General features: G+C 42.5%; 1 long non-coding RNA gene across 2 annotated transcripts; it reads left to right on the plus strand.

Annotated features, from left to right (window-relative positions):
- The first annotated feature begins 269 nt into the window (after nucleotides 1–269).
- LOC135995725 (uncharacterized) lies at nucleotides 270–12,783 on the plus strand. 2 transcript variants are annotated; one of them, XR_010607160.1, is made up of 4 exons: nucleotides 270–422; nucleotides 1,203–1,348; nucleotides 11,796–11,842; nucleotides 12,498–12,783. It is a non-coding gene; the product is annotated as an uncharacterized LOC135995725 (long non-coding RNA). The 2 variants fall into 2 exon arrangements; XR_010607159.1 differs by lacking the exon at nucleotides 12,498–12,783 and having other exon boundaries at nucleotides 11,796–11,910.
- The last annotated feature ends 203 nt before the right edge of the window (nucleotides 12,784–12,986 follow it).

Here is a 12,986-nt window from a genome sequence, read left to right on the forward strand (position 1 = left end):
GGCCCGCCCCGCCCCGGGCCCGGCCCGCCCCGCCCCGGGCCCGGCCCGCCCCGCCCCGGCTCCTCCCCGGGGGCGGTTCTGCTGGCAGCGGGCGGGCCGGGGCCGCGGGGCTCAGTGCCGCCTGCGGCGCCGCCGGAGGAGGGTCCGGGGGATCCGGGGTCTGTTCGTACGCCCGCGGGTAAATTTTCACGTGTCCCCGCGGGACTGCTGAGCCACTAACCGCCTGTGTCACCGTGAGGTGAGGCCCTGAGGGACCATCAGTGGGAGGAATTACGGCAGCGCCGCTCTCGCTCCTCCGGTGCCAGCAGAAAACCGCGCCGCCGCTCCGGGAAGGGCTGATGGGCAGAGGAGCATCGCTGTGGGGCGGTCACAGTGTCTGCACCGGCACCATGTGGGAGGAAAACCTGTAGCCCAAACGCCCCGTGAGTGATTCAGCGCCCACGGCCCGGGGGAAGCATTAGGAGGGAGCCGGCGGCCCCACAGCCGCCCCGGCTCGCAGCACTGGGGGCTGCTTGGCCTGAAGGAAATACGGGGACAGTACGGTGACAGTCTGCATGCCAGGAAGAGGGTGGCAGGAACATGTTTTCCACCTCGCGTGGTTAATGTGGAACTCATGGCCTTGGCTTGTAGTGCGGCCATGGAGGGTCAGATGGAAACCCAGAAGGTCTTTCTGACAGGCAAGGTCGAGGAGTGTTTGGCTGGTTTTAAAGCAGGCTGGAGAAACCCATTAGGTTTGGCAACACAAGGAGCGGGACTAGGTGACTTTTCTCCCTCTTCTGTTGGTTTTTGGTCATTTTAGTGATGCTGCACCAGTGAATTGTTTCCTTTCACTTGTTAAATCACTCACCACCAACCAAGCCCAGCCCCAGGCTCCCAGGTGGGACACGCTATATAGCAGTCAGGTATAGTCCAGTCTTTGGGTGGGCCCAAGAGCCAACACTCCAACAGCAGGAAAAGTGAAATTCTTTCTTGCCTGCTACAGTTCACACATCTCTTGATTAATTAAAAAACTGTAGTGGTCCCTTGGCTGGAACAAAGCCATCTGTGCTCCAGACCATGCTGGACTCCAAAGCCAGAGGTGGCAGGATCCAAACCAGCCAGAGATGCCAGATTTCAGTAGAAAATTCAGACTTAAAAATACAGTCATGGTCCCCTTCCGTCAATCAGCCAGTGATAGTTTCCTGCTTTTTATTTCCCTGTAGATTGACTCTTGGCCGCCCCTGGAACAGTGAACACCAGCTGAGCACACTGCAGCATAAGCCCAGCAATGGGGTGTGTGACCCTGATGCAGAACCGGTGTCTACCTGAGATGCAAGTGGTCAAGGCCAACACCTTCTGGAAGCACCAAGTGAGGTTATTTAAGTTATGGGCTCTTGGCACGGCTTTGTCTGAAGACAGTTACCCAAACCCATCAAACTCGGTGGAGAATAGAGTTACCCCCAACAAAGCCACTGTCTTTCACTATGTTTGCTTTGATGCCTGTGAGAGCTGAGAAGGTTTTGGAGGAACTGGAGTGTGCTGGATGCACTCCCTCCACCCTCCCCAGCCAGAGCAGCAGCAGTTTGGTTCAGACTCCAGAGCAGGGAAAGGCCTGGGCTGCAGCCAGGCCAAGAGCTCCTTTCAGGAGACCCACAGGGAAGCAGAACAGCACACTGAACACCGATGGGTTGTGGGCGCAGGGAGTCTCGTGCAGACCTTTCCCACTGTCTGCAATTTGACTACGAGCCAACCACTTTATTTTATAAATATGACACCCCGGGTGGGCCCGCTTTGAGCTTGCTCTGCTAAATAACCAGCTGTATGGCGATGGTTTTACTACTCACACGTCAGTGGATGAGCCCAATTTATGTTTCATATCAATCATTTGGCTTAAGTAAATGCATACTAGATATAATGAATCATCTAGAAGTATAAGGTTGTATGATTTTTAATATACTCTCTGCTTCATGTTACTTAGCTAAAATCTTTGCTGTAAAAGAAAACTTTGTAAATAATCTTTGCTAAAATCTTAAGCTGTAAAATTCTGCTCATATTTACCAAAAGCAACTACAAACTACACCAAACACTTTCAATATAAGGTCTAGTTCACACTTTGCTGGAAAGAATGGAACTCACTGGGGAAAAAAATAACAATACAAGGCTAACATGGAGACATGTCGCATTTGTCGCAGCGAGGGAAGACGCAAACACTTAATATAAGTATGAGCAAACTTCAACTTTATTACAGAGCAGTTCACTTTTATACATGTTCCAATAATTATGCCTACTAGTCATAACCTGATTGGCTAAAATCTAGGGATTACATTAACTTAATTCGTCTAGCAACAGATACTCAGTATAATCAGTAATTGGCTTATGCATATTACAAAACTTAAGCTCATTATTGGTTACAATTTAACTACCAACTCCACCCTTAGATCCACATTCTTTTTGTTTCTACATTGTTTTTCCCAACGAACTTCTAACAGCAAGGCTTTTGTTTGTTAAAAACGGAATGTCAAGGTTCTTATAACTTTGTCAAGTCAGCGTCTTGCTTGCGGTTCACATGAGCTGAGTTCGCTGCTTATCTAACTCTTGTTCTGCTAACTGTATTAGATTCACATGACCCCTACTATCTAACCATCCCTCCACAATTCCCCCTTTTTTGTTTTTGCGCAAACCAAGTGCACAATTAACAATATAGCAACAATCACAGACAGTATTATTAATCCATGCAAAAGTAGATTTCTCAGCCATCCTAATTTCCACAAAAATCCATATGTGCAGATTGAGGCCTGAAAACCAAGTTTTTGGGTCTAATCATTTTATACTATTAGATAATGTTAACCATTATATCTTACAGTGCTAATTCTTAAATTATGCACTTGTTTTTCAGGGCACTGGCTAAATCTTAAATCAGGCCTTGTACATTATCTGAGACTGTTCTTTTGGAAGTGTTGTTTTACTTGATTTTGCTCATAAGCATTATAATTCAGTTTCAATGGTATTACATATATTTAGCACTCTGATAACATAAAATACAGGTTCAGATATCAGTTAAGGAGATTATTTGAATACAATAACATAAGAATAATGAGGATCCACAACGTGCATGTAGTCACTCACAAGAAACAAAACTAGAGGCCTCTCACTTCAGGGTACTCACAATAAATAATCACCTGCCTAAATTAGGCAAGGGCTCATTCAAGACAAGGACTCTAGTTTACAGACCCGCAGCTCCGAGAAGATCACTCAAGGGGCATCTTCGGCGGGAACCCCGTTTTCTAGTCTAGTCAGATGTGGCTGCGGGCATTACAACATAGCTCCGGGCACGTCTTGTTGAGGACCCTGTCAATTGACCGAGGGTCCCATCCCTTCTGTCCCACTAGCTGGTAGAGGTGAAGTCACCCTGGCCCGAGACCAGGGAGGATGTGACCTGGGGACAGGTAAGAAAGAGCCATCAACGGCCCCATTGAAGGCTCTAAATCTTAGGGGAATGTGCAACTGCCACACAATCCACCCTGCGACCACAGTCATGATCTGACAGACTACTTTGGAGTGGTGGTGCAGTCACCTCTTGCCTCCAAAGTCAAAAGGGGGCATTCTGTTGGTGAGTTTGAATGTCCATTGTGGATCATCATACCTTCTGTGTTATTTTCCTGTTATACATTATTATTACAAATCAACTTACAATAAAATTGAATAATACAAATTACAACAATTACAGTTATTAACAAATATTGGAGAAGGCTGGTTAGTCATCCTAATAAGGAAAACAAATGCACTGAAAGTTTTTTTGCCAGTTAATCCCTAATCCAAATAATTTAAATCTGTATCATTCTGATATGCTAGTGCCTCTAATTTACAGGGGGTCCAGTACAAACTCAAAACATCTTCTGTGGTTATTTTAGATACCTTGCATATTAAGACCCAGAATGGAAACAAAATCTAAATTACTCTGAACCACTTCTCCATTCCTCATCACTGATAAAACAGGTGAAACTTCCCTGACAAACAATTGTCAATTAATTTCTTATAAATACATACAGCAGGGATCTCAACAAAATACTGCTGCATTTGATTAAGTTTAATCCAATCCTTGTTTTCCAGCAATTGACCTTCTGGTGGTATCCATGCACCATCTACCCAATGCACGTCATTGTTACTGCACTGTTGCAAGAGATAATACCCGAATAGGCTAAGAAAGTGTTAACTGGAGTGAGGGGCCTGCTGCTGTCATAACAGTACTTGCATTTTGTTGTAACTTCTTTAGCTGCCTCAAGGTAACATCATTGGCCTCTTCTCTTGGTCTCTTCTGTTTCTTCGTTGCCGTCTGCTGCAGGGACAGACATTGCATCTCTGGCATTGGATTTTTGCACTGTTTTTCTAGCTCATAGTGAGGTTTAACGTATTTCACAGGGAGCCACTTTGGTCCTGTTGGAATAAGAACACAGACATATCCTCTTCCCCCTTTTTGTTTTAATAACATTTGTTTCAGTGTGGAATGCACCTGTTTAATAATAGCTTATCTAGTGGCAGAATGTGGAATACCTGTGACATGCGAAACATCCCATTGCTATAAAAAATATTACGCGGATCTAGCAGTTTAGCCAGGACCATTGCTAGTTTTAATTTGTTGTGGCACACCCAGCATAGCAAAACAGTGGGTCCAGTGGCACTAGACATCCATGCTTTTCTCACTAGTACAAGCAGATGCACAAAGCATACCTGAAAAAGTATCTATAGAAATGTGTACATATTTCAAACGACCAAAGGATAAGACATATGTAACATCAGTCTGCTAAATGGCATTAGCTATGAGCCTGTGAGGGTTAACTCCAAGGGAGCGTAAATTTGTAATTAGGCCTTGACATTTCAGCTAAGAGCAAACTGTGTCTTTTATTTGTTCGAGTGTCGGATAAAACATTTATTTTAAAGTAGCAGTATTCTAATGGAAGAAAATATGTGAAGCCCTGGCAGACTGGAAGCAGACTGTAGCTACAGTATGAGTCCGCAACTTCCTTCTGTTATGAGATCTGGTAAAGTCGTATGAGAGCATATATGAGTAACAGATAGTGGGTGTCTGCAATGCTGTAATGCAGTTTGCAATGATACAAACAATTCAAAGAGCTACTGTTGCGAGATTTCTTCAAAAAAGGTGAAGGGGATGGTCCTGACTACTTACTCAGAATCACAAATCAAATTTAGAGGTTCCTCCTTAAAAAGCTCTAAGGCATGTAAAGCTGCATTAAGTTCTATTAATTGGGTTGAACCTTCAATAATTTTAACAGAATGATGCTAATTGTTATCTTCACATCAGACTACTACAGCTTTGTGAGACTTTCCTAAACTATCTACAAAAACTGTGTAAGCGTGTAGGATGAGACCAAATACAAGTATGTTCTGTAGCTTGACATCAAAGACATGCAGATTCTACATCAATTTACATCTAGGCATGCCAAAAGCTACGCCATTAAGAAAATCACCTAATGTAACTTAAAAGGACATAGATTGCAAATAATAAAAAAAAAGATCAAAATTAGATTTCACAAATGGTACATATATGACAAAAGGATCATGACCCATTAAGACTTAAATTAATTCCCTGCATTTTTTGATCAGTAACAATCAGTATATCAGTCTGTTAGCATTGTCAACATACTGTCCCACAATAGCCACAGGTTGTTTTTGTGTTGTAGCTATAAGTAGACAAATATGCAAGTCCAATCGAATGCAGTCAGCCTGTAAGGTTGTCATAAATTTGTTCATCAAAGTCTCTAACTCCATTTTGGCTTTCATATTTATTGGATATTGTTTTTCCTTACCAGATTGAAGTCCTATTTAAGTTTTATCAGTGTAGTGTTGGCTTTACCGATTCTTCGGCTGCGGGTACTAGTGGAAATACAGCATCTAAAATTTCCTTGGAGATTTCTCACTTGCAGCAAGCAGATCTGCACCATCCAAACATCTTCTTATGGGACATGCAACTGAATGGAATTCTCAGAAAACATTATTTGAGTTTACAATTTACTTAACAAATCTTGACCCAAGAAAGGTATAGGACTTTCTGGCAAATACGAGAATTCATCTGTTAAAACTTTGTTCCAAATTTGGCATTCCATTGGTTTCAAAAAATGGCCCTCCTTTCTTTCTCAAGATTTCAAAAACTATCACGGTGAATTTAATAAGAAGTCTCTTACAATTAGTTACCACAGAAAAAGTCTATATAAAAAAGGTTTTGGTTTAATTTCCCAGCTTCATTAGAACTACGGATCTGCTGGAGATACCTTTAAATTTCACCCTCAGACTGCTTCATTCAGAATTACACCACCGCTGCAGTGTCGGGGTGGGGAGAACCCCCCCTTTCGTCGCTTTAGAATCTTCTCGCTGAAGTTTAGATACAAGCAAGGCCACACAAGTGGCACAATCGCTGGTGCTAAGTGGGAGCTGCCTGGCCCTGGCAAAACTTCTTAGTTACAATGAGCTGAGTTTATCTTGAAGCTTGACACAGGCTTTAAATTTATGTTCAAGCTGTACAGCGCAGACCTGGGATATTTTGCTTATTTATTTATTTATTTATTTTAAATATTCCCATTTAATTCCAAACATAATACACTTTATATGCAATTCCAATTAGCTCAGCAGTAGCTACATTCTTTAGCCCTATTTACTTTTTGTAATTTCTTAAAGATGTTAATAAACAGCATATTAACCATTACTTCATTAATTTATTTCTTCTAGATCTAAATCAGTTCATATTTTAGCAACTTTTAAATACAACCTTTTATTTCCTATACTTCTAACTAGCACATAAATTCAATACGAATCAAAGTTTAACAAGCATTCTTCTTCTTTTTTTTTTTTTCTTACAGTACGATACTTCATCTCATTTTTTCCAAAGTTCTGTAGAACAACATTAATTGCAATATAGTACTAAACCCCAGAATTCCACATTCAAACTACATTTTTCTTTTATCAGAGTATTTCCCAAAAAGTTATTCTAATAAGTAAGGATGCATCCTAAAGGGGATCAAGGTTGTATTTTAGTAGCGGAACCGGTTCCCATTTTGTAATTATCTCCCCAAACAAAATTATTTTGGTACCAAATATATATATATATATATACAAACTAAAATACTGAGCTCAGATATGAAAACCAAACACTGAGTTCAAATATGCAGATGGATCACAGTTACACTTATTCGAGACAATATCTCAATTTTAGCATTGCACCTTTGTACTGCTTGCAGCTCAGCAAGGACGAGATTGTCGCTGGATCTCCCTGACAAAACAGGTCAGTGCGCGCTGGAGCCCAAGCGGCACTTGCCCCCCTGCTGCCCTAGCAAGCTGGACTGGGCAAGGCTTTTGTATGCGTCTCATCTGAAGTGCTACAACTGTTATCCCAAAACAAGATTCTTTACTTGGTGTGCGTACAAAAGAGCCAAATTTAGTACACCGAGATGAGACACAGCCTATCACAGAGTTGCGCAAGTCTGGATGTTGGAATAAAGCTAGCATGGTAGAAAGAAAAGTAACAACTGTTACACACAAAATCTAATCATCACATTCATGCTGTAAAAAACTGAATTACTCATATTCTTCTGTATAATCACAAAATGCATATTTTGAGTCAACAGATTCTCATGATTCTGTGAACTTGCTATATTATACAACAGGCAAAGACTTATTAAACTGTAATATGCTTAAACAGATACCTACAAAGAAAACAGGTTAATAAAGCAAACATCTTGCAGACCTCAGTAAGTTTTCTATGACTTGTGTGTTATCAGTTAATTCTCAGCTTGTTGAAGTTCAAAGCATTCCACTTGTAAAGCTGTCTGAAATTATTTAATGATCTCTTGTAGAGTTTTATTTTTGTCCTGCTCTTCTGGCTTTAAAAACAACACCACTTGCAACAAAATGTTATACTTCAAGGTTCTATTCTCCGGCCACTTTTCCCATTCATCTAATTTACCCAGCAGCCACCATTGATTATAATGTTTGACAAGATCTTCCTTCCTCATATTTCCAAGTGCTTTCTTACGTTCTAAAACACCTCCCCAAATGTAATTTAGCATTTGACGGGTGGGCTCACCATGGAGACCCGAGTCACTAACCGTGGCCCGTAATTGCAACAGCAGCTTCCAATCTAGGGCAGTGATGGTGGCGTTCAGGCCACCAGCAGTGGGAGAATATATTACTGGAAAGGCAATGGCCAGGGCCTCAGCCGCCTCTTTGTCCCCTGACATCCAGGCTTGATTAGAAACCTCTTGCCACAACTTCTGCCACTCGTTCGCCACCCGCTCTGCACCTCCCCTCGTATCAGTGTCTTTAGAGTCTATAGGCGCGCGAGCCTTCCCCTCCCCTTCGGGGGGAGATGACCAGTGCTCCTCGCTCGGTTGACCGGGAGATAGCATAGGAGGCGCAGAAGGAACTGAACTGGCGTATGAACCCGACGGCATGAAAACAACATTAGTGGCAGGGGGCAACGGGCATGACGAGGCAAAAGCCGAACCCTCTCCAGTGGCTGCATTAGTGGCCGATGGGGAAGCTAGGGCTGCCGAGGTGGCATGGGCAGCCTTCTGCTCCACATGATATTGTTTTAAGGCATTTGTTACCACCCGCCAGGGCTGTCCCAACTTCCTAGCTGCCTTTTCCTCCTTGATAGCTGCATTCCACAATTTTTCTCCAAAGCGACACCACTCCTCTACATCAAAAACCTCATTAGGATTAAGACAACCCTTGGCTACTCCATACGTGAGCAACCCTGCTAACTCCTTATCTAAATCAATATCCTTAAGCTGATGCTTCTGTAAGAAGCACTTAAATAAATCATAAGCCGCTTGTCTATCCATACCTTGTTTCTTCAGCGCGCTGTTGCAGCCCTTGCAAGACGTCGGCGGCCTTTAGCGGCGGAACCCTTCTTTAAGGTCGTTCCGGGCACGGAGTCCAGCTCTTTTGTCTTCTCGTGCTGCTTCGAGACCGCTATCCCCTACTCGCTGGACTGTGCTAGACCGTGGCTGCAGGGCTTCCTTTTGGTCCCTGTTCGGGCGCCATTTGTCGCATTTGTCGCAGCGAGGGAAGACGCAAACACTTAATATAAGTATGAGCAAACTTCAACTTTATTACAGAGCAGTTCACTTTTATACATGTTCCAATAATTATGCCTACTAGTCATAACCTGATTGGCTAAAATCTAGGGATTACATTAACTTAATTCGTCTAGCAACAGATACTCAGTATAATCAGTAATTGGCTTATGCATATTACAAAACTTAAGCTCATTATTGGTTACAATTTAACTACCAACTCCACCCTTAGATCCACATTCTTTTTGTTTCTACATTGTTTTTCCCAACGAACTTCTAACAGCAAGGCTTTTGTTTGTTAAAAACGGAATGTCAAGGTTCTTATAACTTTGTCAAGTCAGCGTCTTGCTTGCGGTTCACATGAGCTGAGTTCGCTGCTTATCTAACTCTTGTTCTGCTAACTGTATTAGATTCACATGACCCCTACTATCTAACCATCCCTCCACAGAGACATTGCAGACATCTGCAGAACGGGGCCTGTTTTGCACTTTGCTGAGAAGAAAAGGATTTATTCAGACAAACAGTACCTGGAAGGCCATGGGCTATAAACAGTGTCTACAGCTGAACTAAACAAAGGCACATGTGAGATCAGTGAAAAAGATCCAATGAGAAGCAAGGAGACCCCAAAGTGAAACATTGCTGTTGGACTGAATCATGGTGTGAATGGTCCGTAAAGAGATAAAAGTCAATGGTTTCCTCTGCTCAGGTTGGACCTCTGCGCAGGTACCCAGCTTGAGCCAGCCCTCCTGCTATTCTATTCCTTTTTTTGTTTTTTATGTCTGAGAATTTTGTTTCCTGAAAGTCCGCTTTGCATACGGTTATCAGGCCTCGCCTGAAAGTTTGCCTCTGGAATTCTAAAATACAGACTCCAGAGTGAACGGTTATCAGGGAGGGAAGACGCCTGAACGTTTGCTTTGTGAACGGGTACAGGCTTCTGGAGAGAAGGCCAGCAGCATTCAGCTTGGCATATTTCCCCCATGCAGTAAATAATAGAGTGAACCCAGCACCGAACTCTTTTTGAGTCACATTTTTCTTTGAGAAATCTAAACATTGTTCTGCAGTGAGCAGAACCCTAAATCACTCCTCTGTGACATGGAGGCACTAAACAACCTATGCAGTGCTGCTTTACACAGTGGCTGAGTGGAACACCAACAGCTGCCTTTCACTAGGCAATATAGAACCATAGAATTGTTTTGGTTGGAAGAGACCTTCAAAATCCTCAAATCCAACCATTAACCTAACTCTGGCATCAAACCGTGTCCCTAAGAATCTATACGTCTTTTAAACACTTCCAGGGAAGTGCTTACCTTATTGACCTGCTGCTGCCATGTGAGAGAGCAGCTGCCGGGGCAGTCAGGCTGCGTAGCGATCTCGGCAGAAATCCCGTGTTTCTAAGGAGCCTTCACCCCAGCTGGGCATCGATGCAGAGTAGCTGTGTGCTCACGTGAGGGTGCGGAAATGGAACAACTTCACAAGAGCACAAAAAAATCCCCCTTTGGCAACACCACAGAGTTTGCCTCCAAGAGCTGTACAAGTCTCTCCTTCAGGAATCATTTTTCTCCCCTCTAATAAAGTCTCATAAGACTCATCTGTGGCCATTTCAGCACAAGGCTTACCAGCAGCTGATGCATACCCACCGAGCAATACAGGTGGACGCTCCTGGCTTTGCTCGTCACCACACCATTTCCTTACAAGAGGAGGTTTTTGTCAGGATATTAGTTGACTCCCCCTGCCCTGTGGCCCCGATGTCCCTGCCACGCTGCCCTGTGGGCAGTAGCAGAGCAGCTGTTGCTGTGGCCAAGCTGTGAGCTCAGCTCCAAGAAGTGGCACAGCAGAAGAGCTTGATAAAACCTAATCAGAGCAACTGAATGGGTTTTCTTCCAAAGTTAGAAATTTCTTAAATTTTCTGCACAAGAATACATCAGGTTGAGACTATTTTAACATGCGGCTCTGAGAAAAGCCTCTGATATACTAACAAGGCCTATTAGCACAATGCAAGTTGGACTACATTAAAGCAGTAGAGCAGCACTGGATAACAGGAGGAGGATCAATAAGTGTCTTAATGACCTGGATCACGAAAGGAACATGTATTGCAAATCCAAGAGTACATGGACTTCATATTTTCTTTCATTGCTTTCATGCTATGTTTTTATAGAAGTCCTACATGCTTGTAAATTGAATTTGCTAGATTGCAGCAGCATACTGCAGAAATGAGTGATCCCTCTGAAGAATCTTTCTGGGGCCTCTCCCTGTGATTCTTTGAGACAAGCAGTTCTTTCCAAATTATTTGATTTTCAAAACTATTTAATTTGTAGCTTTATGTTGCAGAACAGGGAAGCTTCATCTGGGTGTGTCTGACCTGTGATGCACTGTGCATGCATCGTGCTTAATGCACCAGGAGCTATGTTCTGGATTCATTTTTAATGAGAGTAAATAATTGGATGGGTTCTTACCATGCTCAACAAATGCATCTCACAACTTTGGAAACTCTCTCATCTCTTTTGATCGGCCATCTGTATTTTTTTAATGCCGAATGAATAGGAACTCTTTTTTAACCTTTTTTTTTTTTTTTCACATTCTATAAGCTGAGAGACTGCGCTGAGGCACTGGTCACAGAATTTTATTAAAAAAAAAAAAAAAACAAACATAAAATACCAGGGAGTTCAGAGCTTCTTAACTGTGGAACACAGTGGTGAATTGGGCTTTTTACTGTTTTCTTCTTTGCAGGAAGAATCCACAGCACAAGCTAGAATACAAGCACAGTTCAACACCAGGTAGGCCAAGTGGTTTAATACAACTCAAATGCAGGGAAAACAAAACAAAAAAACCCCAAACAAACAAACAACCCCAACCCAGCAATGGATTAAAAAAAAAAAAAAAAAAATTAATAAAATCTTGCAGCTACTGTAAGTGAAGAACACTGTATTTGCAGCTTCCTATGTATTACACCGAGCTCTTGATTTTCTTACACTTGAGGTCTTGCCCTTGTCTGTGATAATGTTGCTTGGCCACTGCAATCTTGCACTCACTTTGTCAAATGTTTTTCAGCTGAGGTGAGACACAGTTGATGTGGTTTGTATGCTCCTGTATCTTACATACTGACAAAAAAGCTGTATGGGAAGTGGATATTTTAATGAGTTTAGTAGGCTTTATTGAGAATTCAGCATGGTCTAGTGTGGTATTACTGGATCTCCATATTCTGCTTGCTCCATTCAGAGCTGGAGTATTACAATGAAAACAGGGAATATATTTAGGTGTCACTGGAGTGTTTCTCAGCATTTCAAATGGCTATAGCAGTACATTATTTCTATAGCTTTTCTTCTATCCCCATAGGAAAATGTGCGCACAGTAATGTTTTCTGTTTTAACTGTATAGATTTAGATCTTATGATTTCATACTGACCATTTATTCTTACTTGCCTTTTGATAGGAAATCCTCAGGTAGCATGCAATTTTAAACTAGTAGGATAATCAAGTCCAAAAATCAAGAAGCAGCACCAAAAAATGCAAAGTATCTCCCTGAATTCTTGAAGGACAAAATGTGAACAGTACATCCCCCTCTGGTTTTCGGCAAGTCTAGTTACTGAAATATGAAAGATATTGGAATAAAATCTCAGAATCAGTTTTAATTATATTCCCTCCAGCCCTCAAGAGAACATACATGCAGAAATGTGTTCTCCCACTAAGAAAATCCAAAGAAAGATTAAAAAAAATGATGACAGGCATGCTTGCAATGTTTGTTTTAGAGCATCATAGGATAATTTTGGTTGGAAAAGACCCTCAAGATCATCAAGTCCAACCGTTCCCCCACCCCTGGCACTGCCCCATGTCCCTGAGAACCTCATCTCCGTCTGTCCAACCCCTCCAGGGATGGTGACTCCACCACTGCCCTGGGCAGCCTGTTCCAATGCCCCACAGC

The sequence above is a fragment of the Caloenas nicobarica genome, chromosome 17, assembly GCF_036013445.1.
Source record: "Caloenas nicobarica isolate bCalNic1 chromosome 17, bCalNic1.hap1, whole genome shotgun sequence".
In the NCBI taxonomy this organism is placed as follows: domain Eukaryota; kingdom Metazoa; phylum Chordata; class Aves; order Columbiformes; family Columbidae; genus Caloenas; species Caloenas nicobarica.